Here is an 18,826-nt window from a genome sequence, read left to right as displayed (position 1 = left end):
AATTTTAGTTAAGTTGATAATATGGTGCATAATAAAAACATCCATCCATCTAATGTCTGTACTCGTTTATCAATGATTGATCGCAGAGAGCTGGTGCCTAACAATAACCGTCATACATACCGATAAAAACCCTATGCAGATATGCTACAAATAGGTTGCCACTTTCAATCAATTTTAAATACGGTAGGTAAAAACTAACGTAAGTTCAGTTTTTTTTTTATCTTCAAATAAAATCCTTCAAAATAATACACTGTTTGACTAAGAACTAAAAATAACATCAACACTGATGGATGTTCTGTGAGGTTTAGAAAAAAGAGCTCAGCAGCTATAATTTTTTAAGCACCTCACAGAGGAAGTGATTCACTGTTTGACAAGCTAAAACACTAACGAACAAATGGGTTGTGAAAGTCCATATTCATACAAATATGTGAAGAGCTGCAGAGCGAGTCTAAAAGCTCAGGCAGCTTTGTGGTTTGAGTGACAGTAATGACTTTGTCACCATTAAAGTGAAGAAGAGGAAGGAGGAAGGAGCATTAAGTGAGGTTAATACTGCTAACATGTCCGCCTCTCCTCCAGCCACACTCTGATATCCTAACACCCCAGGGAAGACCTGCACTCATTACTTAAATATGTTGTTGGTCTGTGTTTGCTACTACATTGAAGGGGTGGTTTGTTTAAAAAAAAAAAAAGAAAAGTCAACCTGTAGAAAAATTCTAAAGAAATCTGAGCAATTTGGAGAAATTCTCTCAGAGAGGTCATGAAAAGAGGTAGGTTGTGTGCAAATTTTAGTCTCTAACAGTTAAAAAAAAACCCACATCACCACTTTTAATGAGACAGTTACTTCTGGGACTAATGTGTCAACTAGAAAACGGCAGACTGCTCCTCCTGGGCAGTCTATGGTTCAAACAGAAAACTCATTCTATTGGCAAATCATCTTATTTACCTACTCAAATTAAGTGTAAATACACTTTATGAAATGTTTACTTATTTGTCGATAGTTTTTGCAGTATAGGTCAGCTTCTATCTTCTTAAATGCCAGTCAGCTCATATTAAACCAGGTTCTGCTGAATGTTTCTACCTGTTAAAGTGAAGTTGTTTTTCTGTCCATTGTTGCTGTGAGGGATTGCTGCAGAGTCACAACGCAATGCAAGCAAATATCTAGTGTGGCAACATTGTCATCCAGGAGGAGCAAATTCTGAGAAGTTGCATCTCAAGTGCCTCGAGAGGACATGTGTTGTGAATTGGTGTAATTTAAATAAACTGAATGACTTGTTATGTCAAAACCACTTTGAATGGAGCGTGATTTTAAATGACGGAATCATCGATGGTCAAAGCAACAGTGACTAGATCGGTAGGGCTTGAACTAGGGATGGAAATTAATTGCATTTACAATATAACCACAATTTGGCCAAATGCAATTTTCAAATCGAAGAGGCATTGATTCTTTTTATCACATCATACTTAACAAGAGTAAAACATTACATTTATCCCTCCAGCCCATTAGGTGGAGGTAAAACACTTGGGTAGAGAGAGTTGTAGCTCACATGCAGATTGTTGCCACTGATTTCTATTTATTCACTGGATAGCTGATAGGCTGTTGGCAGTACACGTTGCTGCAAAGTCACCAGCCACCATATTGGTACTCCCTAGTTTAACCATTGATCTTTATTTATTCATAGAGGTCAGTAAGTTAGACCAATGCTGATTACTCATTTTAGCAGGCTTAAGACTTCTAAAATAAAGATACATGTATCACTTTGACACACACTTGCTGTTTTCATATCATAACATTACTGTAATTTATGGTAATAAAATAGGCACATCACATTGCATATCTAGTATGAAGTCTATAAATCATGTAATATAACATATTATACAGATCCATCACAATAAAATTAGTATTAATGGAGCATAATAATGTTGTAGTCAGATATTAAGAATATTACAAACACACACACTATCTGATGTACAAAATTGATAAATTGCTGATATACATGTATTGATTACAATGTTATGGTAATTACATATTGCATATAATTTCAAGATATTACATCAAGACTGAATTACAAGTGCATGTCTGTTAATACTATAGTATTTTTTAAATTTTGGATATATATATATATGCATATATAGATATATATATGTATATATCTATATATACATATATGTATATATATATAAATACATATTAAAAAAATATATATCAAGACTGAATTACAAGTGCATGTCTGTTAATACTATAGTATTTTTTAAATTTTGGATATATATATATATATGTATATATATATATATATATATATATATATATATATATATATATATATATATATATATATATATATATATATATGGACTATTTGATCACATATAATCCTGTTATTTCCCATCCTGTTTTAAACGTATGCAATATTTATATATATCTATCTAAACATATTAAATCGTTTGATCTTAAAGGAGCAGAAGGCTTTCTTAGTGAAACACCAGCTTATGCGTTCTCTGTTTTAGAAGACGTCTGCAGTGCAGCTTGAAAATATCTTTGTGCAATCTAAGAAGTGCATCCATTTGTGTCTGTGTGTGTGTTCAGACTAGACGCTGTCCTGCTGCTCACATTGGGCTGGTTGTGATTCTCTGAGTCGGATTTCAGTGACAGCCAATAAGAACCAGCTGCGAGGAGAGATGGAGGGGAAAAAATGGGTTCAGAGCCAGAAGTCAGTCTGAATGCTGCAGCTTTAGATCAATACCCAGCTGGTGTCTCCTCTCTCTTCCATCTCTAACAAATATCCTTGCTCTGACCTTAACCATCAGGGAAACCTTTAAGACAGACTGCAGGCAAGATTTATTACGTCCTTTTTGTTCAGACAATTTAACCCACCACAAAAACAATAAAATATATGCAATTTATTCCCATAGAGGATTGGAAATATGTTTGAAATAAATACCTGGTTCGGTTCTCTTGTAACAATATCCTGGTCCTAAATATTACATGGGAGGTAAAACTGATCTGAGGCCTGGGCTGTTTTTGTTCAGAATGCTTGAACATGACTCACTGCAGGTGATGTATTTGAAGGATACCTCAAACGCAGAGGGTTTTAGTTATAACAGATGTACATGTATTCTACACAGAACATCAGCTGCTTTTTAATCTGTTGAAAACGCTTGAAAAATGTCACACAAGAAACCGTTTATGATCATTGTTTTGAACAGTCTTTTTAGAAATCATATCTAGGCAAAGTTTGAACAGCACAGCTATGACACCAGAAATCTGAAGCCAAACTGGTATTTAAACAACACCCTACAAATTCATGACACACAGACTAAGTAATGGTAAATTGGTTATAAAAAATATAGAGAGAGAAATTACCATTTGTGAAATGACACTGCTGAGCCATGACTGGCTTAGAGCTAGCAATGTAGATACTGTTGGGATTGTTGGTGGTAGGTGATTCCTTGCTAATCTGTTTCTCTCTTGTAAAGAACAATATGCAGATGTTGTTTCATTACTTCTACTACTGCTGCTGAGGTCACCGTTCACATGGACTCAGTGTGATCCTGGACAACACTCTGCCTTTCAGTCTTTAACCCCCAAAGCATGATACTGCCACTACCATGCATCCTAGTGGGCAAGGTTTTCTTGCAGGTTTTACTAAGAACTCCTGCATCCACCGCCACTGTCGCCACTAACCCTTCTTGGAATTGAACACCAATTAATAACAACCTTAAGAGCAAGGTTAATGCCATGATTTGCCTGCTATACATGTTTGCATCACTGTAATTGTACTCTAGGTCCAAAACTATTAGGGGCTACATTGGGCTAGAGCTAAACAGTTAGAGCAATAAACCTTCATTTACCATTTCTACTGGTTGTTTGCCTAATCAGTCAAATTGGTTGATCCAAAAGCAATGGCTTGGCCAGTCTCTGATCAAAATATAGGTTAATCTAATCAAAATTGGTTTAAAAAACTAGATTGTTTGCGGGGGGAAAATACCTATCTATTCGTAGAGTGCAGCACAGATCTGCCCAAACAGATTTAGGAGAATTGAATTTGCCTTTTACATGGCAAAGGGTTTGAAATATTTTTGCTTAGGATCTGCTTTTTAAAATACTGGTATTTTAACTGGGCTTTGTTACTTTTGTATTCTTGTGCATAGAGTTTTTAGTTTAGAGCGGAGGTCTTCAACAGGGTACGCAACCCCTAGGGAGTCAACAGAGGTACTGCATGGGGGTTGCAAAAGTTTTGGTTGTTTAGACTTTTTTTTCTATTCCCCGCTGCAATTTTTTCCACTAATTGAAATGTCATTAAATCCACATTAACATGAATTCAACACAATTTAGCAAACAGATACATGGAGGCAGAAGATGTCTTTCAGTCATCAATGCACACATTCAGCAACACACAGGAGCTCTTTCAAGCTGGACACCGTTTCATTCACAACACCTGTCCCATCAACCAGGAATCAGAATCAGAAACACTTTTATAATCCCAGGGAGAAATTACTTTCATTACATTCCTCCATCCGTAATAGAGTGACTATAGGACCAGTTTGATATAACATATTCACATACAATATATGTAACTAGGGGGTCCCTGCTCCATCTAGCCATCAGTTTGGGGTCCTTGGCCTGAAAAACGTTGAAGACCCCTGTTTTAGAGCTTACCTATATGTCTTCCTCTGGTACTTATAATTTGTCTGTCAATGAGATTTGCAAAACCTCCATCTGGAGATCTACAGTAATAACCAGTCCCCTAACCACATCTTAATAAGAAAACACAAACTAAATTAAACAGATCCTTACAGATCGGCCTGTTTTTCAGTGTAGTCCTGTTTCTCTTAATGTGTCTAACTATATGTGCTCTCTATCATACTCTGACATGGGAGCTGGCTCGGAGCTCATCTGCCTGGCTGTGTGTTTCCTGGACAGGGCCGCCTGTGGAGCTGGTTTACAGTTGCCTTTTGTATCTCTGCTTATTTTTCTATGTCTGCTTCTGTCTCCTTGAACCCCAGATGGCCTCGGAAGATGGCCGCTCACACTGAGCCTGGTTGAGCTGGAGGTTTCTTCCTGTTAAACGGGAGTTTTCTTCTCCAGTGTTGCTACAAGCATGCTTGGTGTGGGGGATTGCTTTTGAGTCAATGAGCTGATGCAATCAGCTAGTTTTCCTTAGAAAATGTTCAACCTTCTCTTTGAGGATCTAGTTGAGGGCTGCTCAGTGGTGCAGTGGGTAGCACTGCTTTCATGCAGCAAGAAGGTAAAATTTCCGGCCCAGGGTTGTTCTGCATGGAGTTTGCATGTCTCCCTGAGCATGCGTGAGTTCTCTCCGGGTACTCCGGCTTCTTCCCACGGTCCAAAAACTTAACTGTTAAGTTAATTGGCTTAACTGGCGACCTGTCCAGGGTGTACCCTACCTCTCACCCGTAGAAAACTGGAGACCCCGCTTGGGATAAAGCGTGTGAGAAAATGGATTGATGGATGGATGGTTCTAGTTGAATTGTCTCTCTAAAGTGCCTTGAGATAATAAATGTTGTGAATTGGCGCTATATAAATAAACTGAATTGATTCAAATTGAATCTAATTTTAACTGCATAGTTGCATAGAAGTTTTGGAAATCTTTGCAGACTCAAAGTCTCAATTTCTTTAATAGCCTTTCTACTTGGAAGGTTTTTCTTAATCTGCACACCATGTTGTTACTAGGTACTGGTTCCTATTGCTAACAAAGTAATTTATCTTCAGATAGTAAAAAAGATCCTTAAATGTTCCCTTTTCTGTGGGCAACAAAGCATTTACTGTTTTTTTAACCGCAGATTAAACAAACAAGACAGGAAAAAAGCATAAAACTCACCACAAATAGGCCTACATGTGTTAGTATCAGAGTAAAATATCCATACTAGCCTGAACTAGAGCTAAAATGGCCATATGAATGCAGTTCTTTTTTTGCTCTTTGCTCTCCACAGTGTGAGGGGGCTGCCAGGATCGTGTCACCACACCGTTTTGTGAACCAGGGACACACAAGCAGAGAGAGAGAAAAATGCTTTCTAGCACACAAAAAAATGCTGTTGGAGGAATCTCTTGTGGGCAATTCTTCCAGCGGTGGTACACTGCCTAATGCTTCCACCGTATCTGAAAATGCCACCGCAATTAGTGACAGCCATCCCCATTGAGCTCTGCAGCGTGGGGTCAATTAACGTTTGTGAGGTGGTGTGGCAGAATCTGCAAAAGACATGAAGAGGATGGATAATCGCATTACAGAAGCCAACAGGCTGCTATTTACCACACGGTGTAATGAGATGCAGAACACAGAATCACCACAGGAAAAGGATGGGGCGTTTTTTTCTCCAGTCTGGCGACCAAAATGGGATTCTTGTGTCTGTGTGCTCAGTAACTGCTTTTAAAACTCATCCAGTTATGGATGTTAGATTATTTTAGAAATCCAAATGTCAAATAAAACTAAGAGGCTACTGCTTTCCTCAGCCCACCTCAGTCAGACAAAGCGGACCGAACCGCCACAGCAGGTATCAGATTCTGCTGCATTGACTCAGGAGCTGATATTCGGCCGTCATGTCAGCTCATGATGTAACACTGGCTGTTTGCCTGCAGACAATAGAGACACTGTTTGTTGATGATGATGAGTGGTGTCTGTATACCCATGGCCTCCGGGGAATTATTGCTGTAACGTCACTCATTCACAGAGAGCACAACAGTCCGAGTCACCCAACACCGAGTCTCACTCTGAATACTGACGCTGCTTTTCGGCAACAGAAACAACTCATCCATGAGCTCAAAGAACGGTTTACCCTATCGGTAACAACAAGACAGGCGGCCATGCTGGAACCAAAGCAAACAGACCAGCCGGTTCAAATAATGAACCAGTTAAGAAACAGTGAGCTGCAGATCTTATGGTTCAATGCAGCTTTCTGAGGCTTGTTTCTGCAACTTTTCCTTTGTGTTCAAACTCTTTATTTCCAGGTCATTTAACAGGCATCTTTAGTAGCGACCAAAAACTCTTTATCTTCACCTTTCTCAAGATGATTTAAGTATTATCCTTTTCAGGCTTCAGCCAATAAGAGATTGTCATAGTTTGGTAAACTGAAAATAACCAAAACATAATCACTGTTTCCCAATAATAAGTAAAAAACTGTGAACAATATGTAATATTTAATCTAATTGTTCGTGTTGAAAACACAGAAAGAAAAAAGTAGTACAATGATGTGTCAAAAAATTGTATCTTATCTCACCTTAAATAATGTTTGCAAATACATTTGGGGGTTTTTCAAACAACAAACAGATAAAAGGCTTCACAGCTACTCTGCTGGAATATACTAATGTAGGCCTAACAATGCCTGTTAGGTAATAAAAACCATGTTGTAAATTAATTCATGTCATTTTCAGCTAAAATGGCTGTAAATATTTCAAACGATGGACTCAGTTGTGGAAAATTACAGCTACCATGTTTAATGGATGTTTTTGAGTTAAAATGGTTATTAAGTCCAATATTTTCCTCACCTTGCCAATCTAAAGTAATTAGCTGCTGATGTAGCTCAGCTAAAGACTGTTCACTAGCCAGCACACTGCTACTTAATGCAACTATAGCAACTTCACTTGCCAACAACCCATTTGAATAAAAAACTTATTAAGAGTAGGGATGAAAACAAACAATCTATTCAATATTAATATTAGTTTATTAAACTAAAACCTTTTTGATGCCATTAATTGATAACGTCCGCATAGAAAAAAATTTGTTCAGTGTTGTAATGTTACCACTGTCCACTAGATGGCACTACGTTTCATCTTGAAACTGAGCTTCGCTGGTATATACAATCAATTTTGAAATATATTATTGTATATCTATAAACTAATTAGAACTATATATCTTATATAGATGTAATATAAATATTAGCTCTTAAAATATATATATTTTTTTAAATAATGATATACTACATATACTTTTATATATATATATATTATATATATTTATATATGTATACTTTTTTAATTCAGAATATTGTAAAAAAATAAATAAATAAATTACAATAAATATATATATATATATACATATACATGTATAAGCCTGAGTTTTTTGTAGTCAACATTAAAAACCCATTAGTTTAGAGCTGCTTTTGACTGTTGAAGTTAAACTGTTAACTGAGGTAACATTAGTTTAAAGTCATGGTCCAACTGTTTTTTTATTTTACTCATTTGCGTTTATTCTGCTTTTATTTTTTGCTTATTTTATTATCTAATTCATCATCAAGAACTTTGAATTGTCCATGTACTGACTTGTCCTATTCACATAAACTTGCCCTACCTTGTCTTGCTTTGCCTTATGCTGATGGGAAGATCCTCTTATACAAGAAAAAACTTCACTAATGAGGCTTTTAAAAAAAGGCCTCATTATTTTTAATCGCTAGTCAATCAATAAGATCACTCAACTTTAAATAAATTTGTGAATCAATAACTTGTATCCCTATTTGTGATTAAAGGGAAGCACTTATTTACATTAGTTTTTTATCAAATTACTCTCCAAACTGCTTCTTTTCAAATGAGTCTGTCTTGTAACCATTTAAACAGGTACAGGTGGGCCGAGCTCAGAATTAAAAATGAATCATACAACCAAAGAAGACTCTGCTTTCTGCAGAACGTAGTATACTGTGATGTCGATGTGTGTCATCATTCTGCTTTTATTACAGTAAAAGTTTTAAATGACAAGTTGCCACAAACACAAAGACGCCTGAAGGGATGTCCTGATCGATATCGGAAAATGATCTTATATCAGCCAAAGAAATAACAATCGGAATTTATCCGCATGTATCTAAAATATGGGATATCAGCAAGCTGATAGAAAAACTCCACTTTATGTAACAAATAATAAAAGGGTTAGTTGTTTATTTTTTAACCGATTGTTCTTCGTTCACTTGATGAAGCCTTTTCTAAAACCCAACACTGCAAAGTAATAAAAGTATATCTGATTAATGCTGATATCCCATTTGACAAAACCCAAAGCTGGAATGCTGGTATAATTTTGGAAAAGGAAATGTTACATCAGGATATTGGTGGAAAAACATTCCTTATCAGGCTGCACACAGCTCAGAAAGATCAAAGGGGGTGGGTTTGGTCTTATTCCCATCTTCACTGATTAACCAGAATATTATACAGTCAATTCAGAGGACAGAGAAATGCATCTTGTTTGGATACCAAACATCATATGTGTGGATGATGAACATGCAACCTCTAAACAGAAAGGTTGTGATCAGGGTCGGAGCCCAGAACCTTTATGCTCTGAATGAACCGCCAGGTACCCATCTACTAATAGTTTCAATAAGTCATAGAATGCTAATATAAGGTATTTGGTGCTGGTCTGTAAGGTCTCTGAATAGGGTATCTAACATTGTTTGGAGTGAAAATGACATATTTTCTGTTCTATGAGCCCTAATGCAAGCCTGGTTAAAAGCCCTAGAAATAAGCAAAGACGCATCATAGCAACAAGCACTCCCCCACTGAAACATCGAGATTGTTGATTGTAACAATGAGCCATTGTTAATTGTATATTGGCCATAGTAGCAGCTAAACACAGGATCTGGTTTTCTACATTGGTTTATATTTGTTTGGGTTTTGGTTCTTTGGTTGGCCACATCTTGTTTTTATTTTTGTAAAAAGGTAAATTGATTTCACTTTAATATATATATATATTTTTTGTTTATTTATAAAAGGGACATTAAAGATTTAAAATATTTTGAAATACTCACCTCTGCTGTTTCACTCTCCAAGCAGGTGTGTACAGGACTGTACCATTGGATAATTGAAGAGGGGGGAGGTTCATCTGATGTATGGTATTTTCTTTATTGAGATTGAGTATTTGTTTGGATTGAATTAATTTATTTGTTTCTGTATTTATTGGTAAAAGTATTTCTTAAGTAGTTGTTTGTTTAAACCAAAATTTCCTTTTCTTCTTATTGTGAAGCTGAACAGTCTTTTTAAAAATGGTTTCTTCCAATTTAGTTCCTCCTCTATTTAAGAAACATGTCTGCCATTGTTCTTGGTTGGTGTGGTTTGGTTGATGTCCTGCACAAGAAGAAATTAAAATTTTGTCTGCTGAAAACTCTACAAAGCATGTTCTTCTTTCAACCAGTTTGGGTCCCACCTCCAAGACTGCTTGGCCTCCTGACAAGCATGTGACAAGTGGTGTCAGAAGCTACGGTTTGAAACTACATGCTAAATTATGCCGCGAGGTGGAAAGAAGGTGGAGCACCAAGAGGGACCAGATGTTGGTGAACCAGTTCCCTCTGATGAGCAGCAGGGAGCACCAGCAGCGGAAGACACCAATCCTGATAAATTGGAGGAATTAACCAGTCTGGTAAAGTCTCTAATCCAATCCCAGGCTTCCAGAGATGAACAACTGGAAAAGGAGTCCACACGGCAAGAAAAAATTATGAAGTCACTGAAACATCAGTTCCAGCAGATTCAAGCTCAGGTGAGACAACTGAGAGATGATGTTGACAAAAGTACTGGGCCACAAGTAACTGCTGATGATGATGAAACTGAAGACACTGAAGATGATGATTCTGATGGTGCTGATTATGAAGTATCTGCACGTGATCGACAGAAAGACCCACCCATACAAAGAGTGTTAAGGTTACCCAAACAGCCTAAGATCCTGCCATTATCACCAGAAGATGACATTGAACATTATTTGATGACTTTTGAAAGAATAGCTACAGTCTGCGGTTGGCCAAAAGATGAATGGGCAGTTCAGCTTGTTCCCCTGCTCACTGGTAGAGCAAGAAGTGCATATGTTCTAATGGACTTTGATGACTCAGCCAATTATGAGAAGGTCAAAGAGGTGATTTTGGCAAAGTATGAAATCACACGTGACACATACAGGAAACGGTTTCGTGCACTGGACATCAATCCTGGTGAAACCCCACGTGAACTGTATGTCAGACTAAAAGACCTCTTTAATAAATGGGTGAAGCCTGATACTTCTACAGTGAAAGACATCTCAGAACTTCTGATTCTGGAACAGTTCCTGAGAATGATGAACCCAGAGATGGAGATTTGGATACGTGAAAGGGACCCCAAGTCTGCTGAAGAAGCTGCTCAACTTGCAGAGGTGTTCCTGTCTGCCAGGACCGGGTGCCACAGTTCAGCCTTCTACAGTGACAGCCGTTTCACTGGAAGCACTAAGTCCTATGGGGGTGATGGGGGTGGACAAATTCAAAATAGGTCCCACTGTAATTTCAGAAAACCTTTTTCTAAACCTGGTGTTTCAAAACCGAATAAGAATATACAATCTTTTTCCAACTCTAGACCAGACACTCGCTGTTACCTCTGTATTGTACTAGGTCATACTCAGTATACATGCCCTTCAAGCAGACATACTACACCCTCCCTGCTGTGTACAGTTCCAAGACCGTCTCAACCTCTTCCAGTTCAAAAAGAGGTTTTAACTGTCCCTGTTCTGATTAATGGTCAGCGTGAGGAGGCCTTGTTAGATTCAGGCTGCTTTAAGTCTGTGGTTCACTCTAGTATTGTGCCAAGAGACCTGTGGGCTGATGCTTCGGCTAACATTTGCTGTGTTCATGGGGATGAGAAGGTATACCCTACAGCTGAGGTTTACCTAACTGCTGATGGTCAAACATACCTTTTGTCAGTAGCTTTGGTGGATAAGCTCCCTTATGCTGTTATTTTGGGCAGTGATGTTCCAGTTCTTTTTGATCTCATCCATCTAGCAAAAAACAAATCCCAGCTGAATGGACAGAATAGTGTCTCGGCAGAAGCTCAAGGGGTAGAGAGACATTTAGTGGGGAATATTCATGCTTCTTGTAATATGGCAATCACCAGAGCTCAGGGAGCAAATAACACTCTTGAGGAGTTACCTTTTTACCATGCAGAGCTAGATGGGGGCCCACTGAGGCCACAGAAGACCAGAGCACAAAAGAGGAGGGAGAAGTTTTTGGTTTCATCAAAAAACCTGTGTGAAGTTATTAAAGAACCAAGTGAGGCCATAGATTTTGAAATTCCCTCAGATGTTGCTGCACTTCAAAGGGCTGATCCAAAACTAAAAGTTTGGTTTGATAAAGTTACAGAGGTAGAGGGTGACAAACTACACACAGCAGATTGTCTAGCAGATACTACATATATAATTAAAAATGGCATTCTCTATCAAAGACAGGGCATGATTGAGGCCTTGGCATTACCACAATGTTTAACACAGAAAGTAATGGAGCTTGGTCATTCTGTTCCATGGGCAGGTCATCTAGCATTTCAGAAATCCCTCAGAAGGATAGCCAGTAGGTTTGTTTGGCCTGGTATGTACATATAACTGAAAGAGTTTTGTGCTACGTGTCAAACTTGCCAGCTAACATCACCTAGGGGGGTACCACGGGCCCAACTTCAGCCATTGCCGCTAATTGCTACTCCATTTGACAGAATTGGAATGGATATAGTAGGGCCCCTTGAGAAAAGCTCATCTGGCCATAGATATATCCTCGTTATTTGTGATTATGCCACTCGTTACCCTGAAGCATTTCCTCTTAGATCTATCACTGCTAGGCATGTGGCTAACTGTTTGGTCCAGCTGTTTTCGAGAGTGGGCATACCCAGAGAAATCCTGACTGACTGTGGCACAAACTTTTTATCAAAACTGCTGCAGCAGGTTTATGGGCTGTTAGGTATTAAGGGTATTAGGTCCACCCCATATCATCCCCAGACGGATGGGCTGGTGGAGAGATTCAATCAGACTCTAAAAAACATGCTGCGGAAGTTTGTCTCCCAAACAGGCTCTGACTGGGACCAGTGGCTGCCATATCTTTTGTTCGCATACCGGGAGGTTCCACAAGCATCCACAGGATTCTCTCCTTTCGAACTACTCTATGGTCGCCAAGTCAGAGGACCACTGGATCTTTTGAAAGATCACTGGGAGACTCCGACATCTCAACAGGACAACGTGGTTGCCTATGTTCTTCAGATGAGAGACAGGTTGGAGCTGATGACGACACCAGCACAGGAGCATATGAAGACCGCACAAGCTAACCAGAAGCTCTGGTATGACAAAAAGGCCAGACAGAGAACTTTTCAGGTTGGACAGCAGGTCTTGCTTCTTCTACCCACCAGTGACAACAAGCTGCTGGCCAAATGGCATGGCCCCTATGAGATCACAAGATGTGTGAGTAAGGTCACGTATGAACTCCACACACCAGATAAACAGAAGAAACATCAGTGTTTTCATGTGAATCTTTTGAAGGAGTTTCACTGTCCTTCATCCAAGCAGGTCCAACTGTTGAAACAGGACTCACCTCAGCAACATCTCTTCATTTGTGAAGCGGAAGAGGACAGAGAACAGGAGTTCCCAAGAAAAGACCAGAAATCCATGACAGTGGATCTGTCACATCTTCAGCCTGGTAAGCAGAGAGAGATCCAGGCATTGCTTGACCCAGACCTTTTCACAGAACGGCCAGGTTTTACTACTCTGGTTGAGCATAAAGTTCATCTCAAAGCTGATGCTATACCACGCCGAAGGTCCTATCGGATCCCTGAACGTCTGCTGCCGAAACTCAAAGAGGAAGTCGAGCTGATGTTGCAGCTGGACGTAATAGAACAATCTACAAGTGAGTGGTGCAGTCCTATTGTTTTGGTTCCAAAAAAAGATGGTTCTCTAAGATTCTGTATTGACTTCAGATATCTTAACTCAATGTCAAAGTGTCAGTCATACCCAATGCCAAGAATAGATGAGTTGTTGGAGAAGGTTGGCAATTCAAAGTTCATCAGCACTATTGACTTGAGCAAAGGATATTGGCAACTCTCCTTGGCACAAGAAACTAAAGAACTGACAGCTTTTACCACACCATTTGGTTTGTACCAGTTCAAGGTGATGCCGTTTGGTCTACAGGGGGCACCAGCAACATTTCAGAGACTCATGGACCAGATTCTTCGAGATGTACCACAATTTGCTGCTGCCTATTTGGATGATGTGGTCATCTTTAGCCAGACATGGGAGGACCATGTTACTCACCTTCAGCAGGTTCTTCGGCTGCTAAAAAAAAGCTGGGCTTACAATCAGTCCTGGCAAATGCTCCTTAGCAAAAAGTGAAGTGGAGTATCTGGGCCATATTGTTGGTCAAGGTGTTATAAAGCCTCGAGTTCGAAAGGTGGATGCCATCCACTCCTATCCTGTTCCAAGCACCAAAAAGAGGGTTCGAGCATTCCTAGGACTGGTAGGTTGGTTCAGCAAATTTATTCCACATTTTGCTGACAGAGCAGCGGTGTTAACTAATCTCACAAAGGTTTCAGCACCAACGAAAGTGAAATGGACCAAGGACTGTGACAGAGCCTTTAAAGACCTGAAGATGGCCATAACAAGTGAGTCTGTTCTTCACACCCCTGATTTCAATAATTCATTAATTCTTCAAACTGATGCTTCAGCAGTTGGCCTGGGAGCTGTGCTTTTGCAGGACGTGGATGGACAAAGAAAGCCAGTACTGTTCCTGAGCCGGAAACTTTTGGATCGAGAGACACGTTACTCGACTGTGGAAAAGGAGTGCTTGGCCATGAAGTGGGCAATTAGTTCCCTGAAGTACTACCTCTTAGGACGTCACTTCTACCTGGAAACTGACCATCGGGCTCTGCAGTGGCTCAAGAGGATGAAAGAATCGAACACTCGTCTCACAGGGTGGTATTTGTCACTTCAGCCTTATGACTTCACTATTCACTATAGGTCAGGAAAGGCAAACCTGGTGGCAGACTGTCTTTCCCGGGTACATGTAAAATTGAAGTACTGTATTCTTGGGAGAAGGGGGGAGGAGATGTAACAATGAGCCATTGTTAATTGTATATTGGCCATAGTAGCAGCTAAACACAGGATCTGGTTTTCTACATTGGTTTATATTTGTTTGGGTTTTGGTTCTTTGGTTGGCCACATCTTGTTTTTATTTTTGTAAAAAGTTAAATTGATTTCACTTCAATATATATATATATTTTTTTTGTTTATTTATAAAAGGGACATTAAAGATTTAAAATATTTTGAAATACTCACCTCTGCTGTTTCACTCTCCAAGCAGGTGTGTACAGGACTGTACCATTGGATAATTGAAGAGGGGGGAGGTTGATCTGATGTATGGTATTTCTTTATTGAGTTTGAGTATTTGTTTGGATTGAATTAATTTATTTGTTTCTGTATTTATTGGTAAAAGTATTTCTTAATTAGTTGTTTGTTTAAACCAAAATTTCCTTTTCTTCTTATTGTGAAGCTGAACAGTCTTTTTAAAAATGGTTTCTTCCAATTTAGTTCCTCCTCTATTTAAGAAACATGTCTGCCATTGTTCTTGGTTGGTGTGGTTTGGTTGATGTCCTGCACAAGAAGAAATTAAAATTTTGTCTGCTGAAAACTCTACAAAGCATGTTCTTCTTTCAACCAGTTTGGGTCCCACCTCCAAGACTGCTTGGCCTCCTGACAAGCATGTGACATTGATATTGGTGGACATGGGTTGATAGGGTGACCAGACATCCTCTTTTTCCTGGACATGTCCTACTTTTCATATCTAAAAAAATGTCTGGTGGGAGTTTCAATATTGCCTGGGATTTTGGTCGACTATAGTGCAGCAGAACCAAGCCGTCAGCTCCAGGGCTGGAACTCCGGCAGACGGGGGCAGGGAGCCAGCTCGGGAAGGAGGGACCAAACCTGGCCCGTCAACGGTAGCCCGGCCCCGTGCTTCCCTCCCCCTTCAAAAACCAAAAATGTGTCCTCCTTTTCAGAAACCCAAATCTGGTCACCATAGATAAGCTTGCATTGCTATCAACAGCTTAGCGTCAGAATCTTCCTTACAGCTTGCGGTTGTGATAGCCTTACGGTTGGAACAGCCCCTCGTTTCAGTAAAAAAGTTTATTAAATCCTGCTTTGAACTGTCCAAGATTTTGTAAACTGTCTTCGGTAAAATGCTGAGAGCAAATGAACAGCTGAACATCAAACTTTGCAGCGATCTTCTGATAGACAACAATGATCCATGCCTATCGAGTCTTCGGATCCTTGGGAAGACTGTGAAACTGGTTCTGGCTCATTTTCAATAGAGAAACTGCCTGCTTTGTAATTCTTGGAGAAGTAAACCCAACTGTAGGCTAAACAGATAAACTGCTGTCTTACATCTCTCTCTATTCATGTACTTGGGCCAGTGAACCAGTGGGCTGGTCTGTATGCCTATTTCAGGGCATGACAAAAGTAGAGGCCAGAACCAAATGAGGCAACATCCCCAAATTGACGTCAACACAGTGCTTCGTCTGAATTCGCCCATTTTATGGTGGAAGTTTGGAATTGTGAGATTTGCAGAGAAAGGAGGTGTCGATGGGGTTTGAACTTCTCTGTACGTCCATTTCACCCACTGAACTATCGTCATTCTTTTATTACAATGGAAACTCGGTTTTGCATTCTATGACCCCTTTAACATCTGTAATTAAAGGCTATGTTAAGAATAAATGCAAAATGGAAGAACAGAAAAACAGAGATATGTTATCAAATAAGACCAAACAATTAAACAACATAATGTGCCTATAGTTGACTCATTGCCCTGGATCTTATACACATTGCAGACCATCACCTAAACCTTGAGAGCAAAAGCCCTTTTCTGTGTATCCACTGTGTTAAAAGGCAGCTCTTCTGCTGGTGTCCGAACTGTATTTTTTCGACCTTTGCAGAATTTTAAAACATTCTGAGATCATCAGAGACGTCGGTGGAGTTTATGGACTCAAATGAAAAACGTATTTGTTCAGATTCCCAGAACAATCAGGCCACATCAGATCTACCAAACAGAAAGCAAACCTCAGCCTATTTTATCACTATAATAAATTTGGGTGATAAATAAGCTCTGATGTCCATCCTGGTTAGTTTCCTAGATCCCTTTCTCTCAGATCAAAGGAAGATTTTGTTATTAACATTCCCTGAAGCTGCTGCCACACTTTGCTCCTCTCAGTGGTGCTGAGGATGTCGCCCTGGTGACGCGTTTCCAGGAGCCTCATGTTTATGAGCGAAGAAGCTGAGCTGCTGAGCCTGAAACCTTCTGCACTGAAATTTAAAAAGCCTTTGACTGCCTTTATGTTTTGCCTCCATGCTTATTACACTGTTTATTTGCTTGTTTTTCTGTTATTTTCATAAAAGGGCTAAAAGAGGGTTTCTTATCTTACTTTAAGCAAACTTTCCCCTAGTTTTTTATATAAAGCCTATATATATATATACTGGCATTAAAGCACCATATGTGATGGCAGGTGAATAACAGCAGCAGAAGCATGACAAATGCAGCCCTGTGATGCTGAGGGGTCGTCAAGGTGACTCCACAGCAAGGGCATCCTCCACTCCACCACAGCTGATCTCCCACACACCAACGCCTCCACCCCTACTGGCTTTCCTGTTTCCCACAGCAGCTGAATTTGACAAAAGACGCTTTGAGACATGCAGCCCTGCAGGTGCAAAGTGCATCCAGAGCTATAATCCAAAATCCAAGGATACTATCCTTTTTTTCTATAAAGGAGAGACACTAGGTGATAGAAAAGATGCCCCACTGGTTGGTCACTATTATTAGTTTTGTGCTTTAAAATGGTAAGTGGCACTTTGGAGCAGGGATCAGTTTAATATCGGTGAACTGTGAGCTTTATTGTTTGGCATCTCTGCTCTGTGTGCAAAATATAAGACAAGAGCGAGCGGCTGCACCATCAAAGATCAACATCTCATTGCTTTAATTGAATAAAAACATGTTGCTTTTATTAAATAGCGGAAGAAGATAATCTCCATTTCCGAGCTTTTTCATCCTCACTTCAGGTTTTCCTGGTGCATAACTGGGCTCTGCTGATGACTCTCCAGTAAAGGCGCTCTGACAGCAGCGTGTCTCCAACCAGGAGGAGAATAAAAACAGTGAAATCAGGGAGAGATGGAGGAGAAACCCGTCTACCTACCGGCTCCGATCCAAACAGGAGCTCCAGAAGATGCGGTTAGTCCGTAAAGCGCTGCTGGAGGAGCCGCACAGCGATCCTGCGTCTGTCTCCTTCCTCTCCGGCTTCCTTCAGTGAGGAGACACCGATCCTCCTCCGGTACAGGACCGGGAACCAGACGGCGCGTCACCGACAGGCGCGCGCCACGCGCCCGGTTCTGGCTGCCAGTGGTTCGGTACCGACCCGACTGACAGCTGGGTAACACCAGACAGCATTTATTCCTCAGAAATATCATATTATCTTAATTAATATTTTCAAATACCTTCAACTATTTATCATTTTAAAATTGAATAAAATATTGGGAGCTAAATAATATGTAATTTTTGTTTGTTTTGTTGTTTTTTAATATTTTTGAAGTGCCATTTTATTCAGACTATTTTACAATGACTCCTCTCAATAATACCAAGATTAACCAACATGGGCGGTTCTACACAGGGGTCAATGGGGCCAGTCCTCCACATACAGCTCCTGTACTACAGACATAAATCACTTCCTTATGCTCAGTGGTGTCAAAAGTACACACATTTGTTACTTAAATAGATACTGCAGTTTAAGAACAGTCTGGTAAAAGTTGAAGTATCAACTTGACCTCTTTACTAAAGTAAAAGTGAAAAAGTATGTGCTCCAAAAACTACTTAAGGTATAAAGTAACCTTTAAAAAAAACAGCCAGATGCCACTAAATGAATTGAAAGCTCAATTTGTCGACTAATTCAAAAAGTTCTTCAAGATAGGGCCAAGGATGAGGACGTCTTGTTGGTCTCCTTCTCCCGATATGCTCTCGACTGTGTTCGACCTTTCAGACATTTCCACATATTTTTCTGAATCCCACATTGTAGCATGTCATAGACAATTCAGGTTTGGAG

The 18,826-nt window shown here is 39.6% G+C and overlaps 1 protein-coding gene across 2 annotated transcripts in view; it reads right to left on the bottom strand.

The window, feature by feature from the left end:
- The window catches only part of enox1 (ecto-NOX disulfide-thiol exchanger 1), a 189,308-nt gene extending 171,174 nt beyond the window's left edge, over window positions 1-18,134 (bottom strand). The window contains exon 1 of one of the 2 annotated variants that reach the window (XM_038295622.1): window positions 17,927-18,134. The gene's annotated coding sequence lies outside the window, so the exon portion shown is untranslated. The remainder of the gene's footprint in view (window positions 1-17,926) is intronic. The other variant, XM_038295621.1, reaches the window with a different exon arrangement.
- Window positions 18,135-18,826: the final 692 nt, after the last annotated feature.

This window comes from Cyprinodon tularosa, unplaced genomic scaffold (assembly GCF_016077235.1).
Source record: "Cyprinodon tularosa strain WSP-4 unplaced genomic scaffold, ASM1607723v1 ctg357, whole genome shotgun sequence".
NCBI lineage: Eukaryota > Metazoa > Chordata > Actinopteri > Cyprinodontiformes > Cyprinodontidae > Cyprinodon > Cyprinodon tularosa.
Note: the sequence above shows the minus strand (reverse complement) of the source record. Positions and strands in the feature narration are given on the sequence as shown.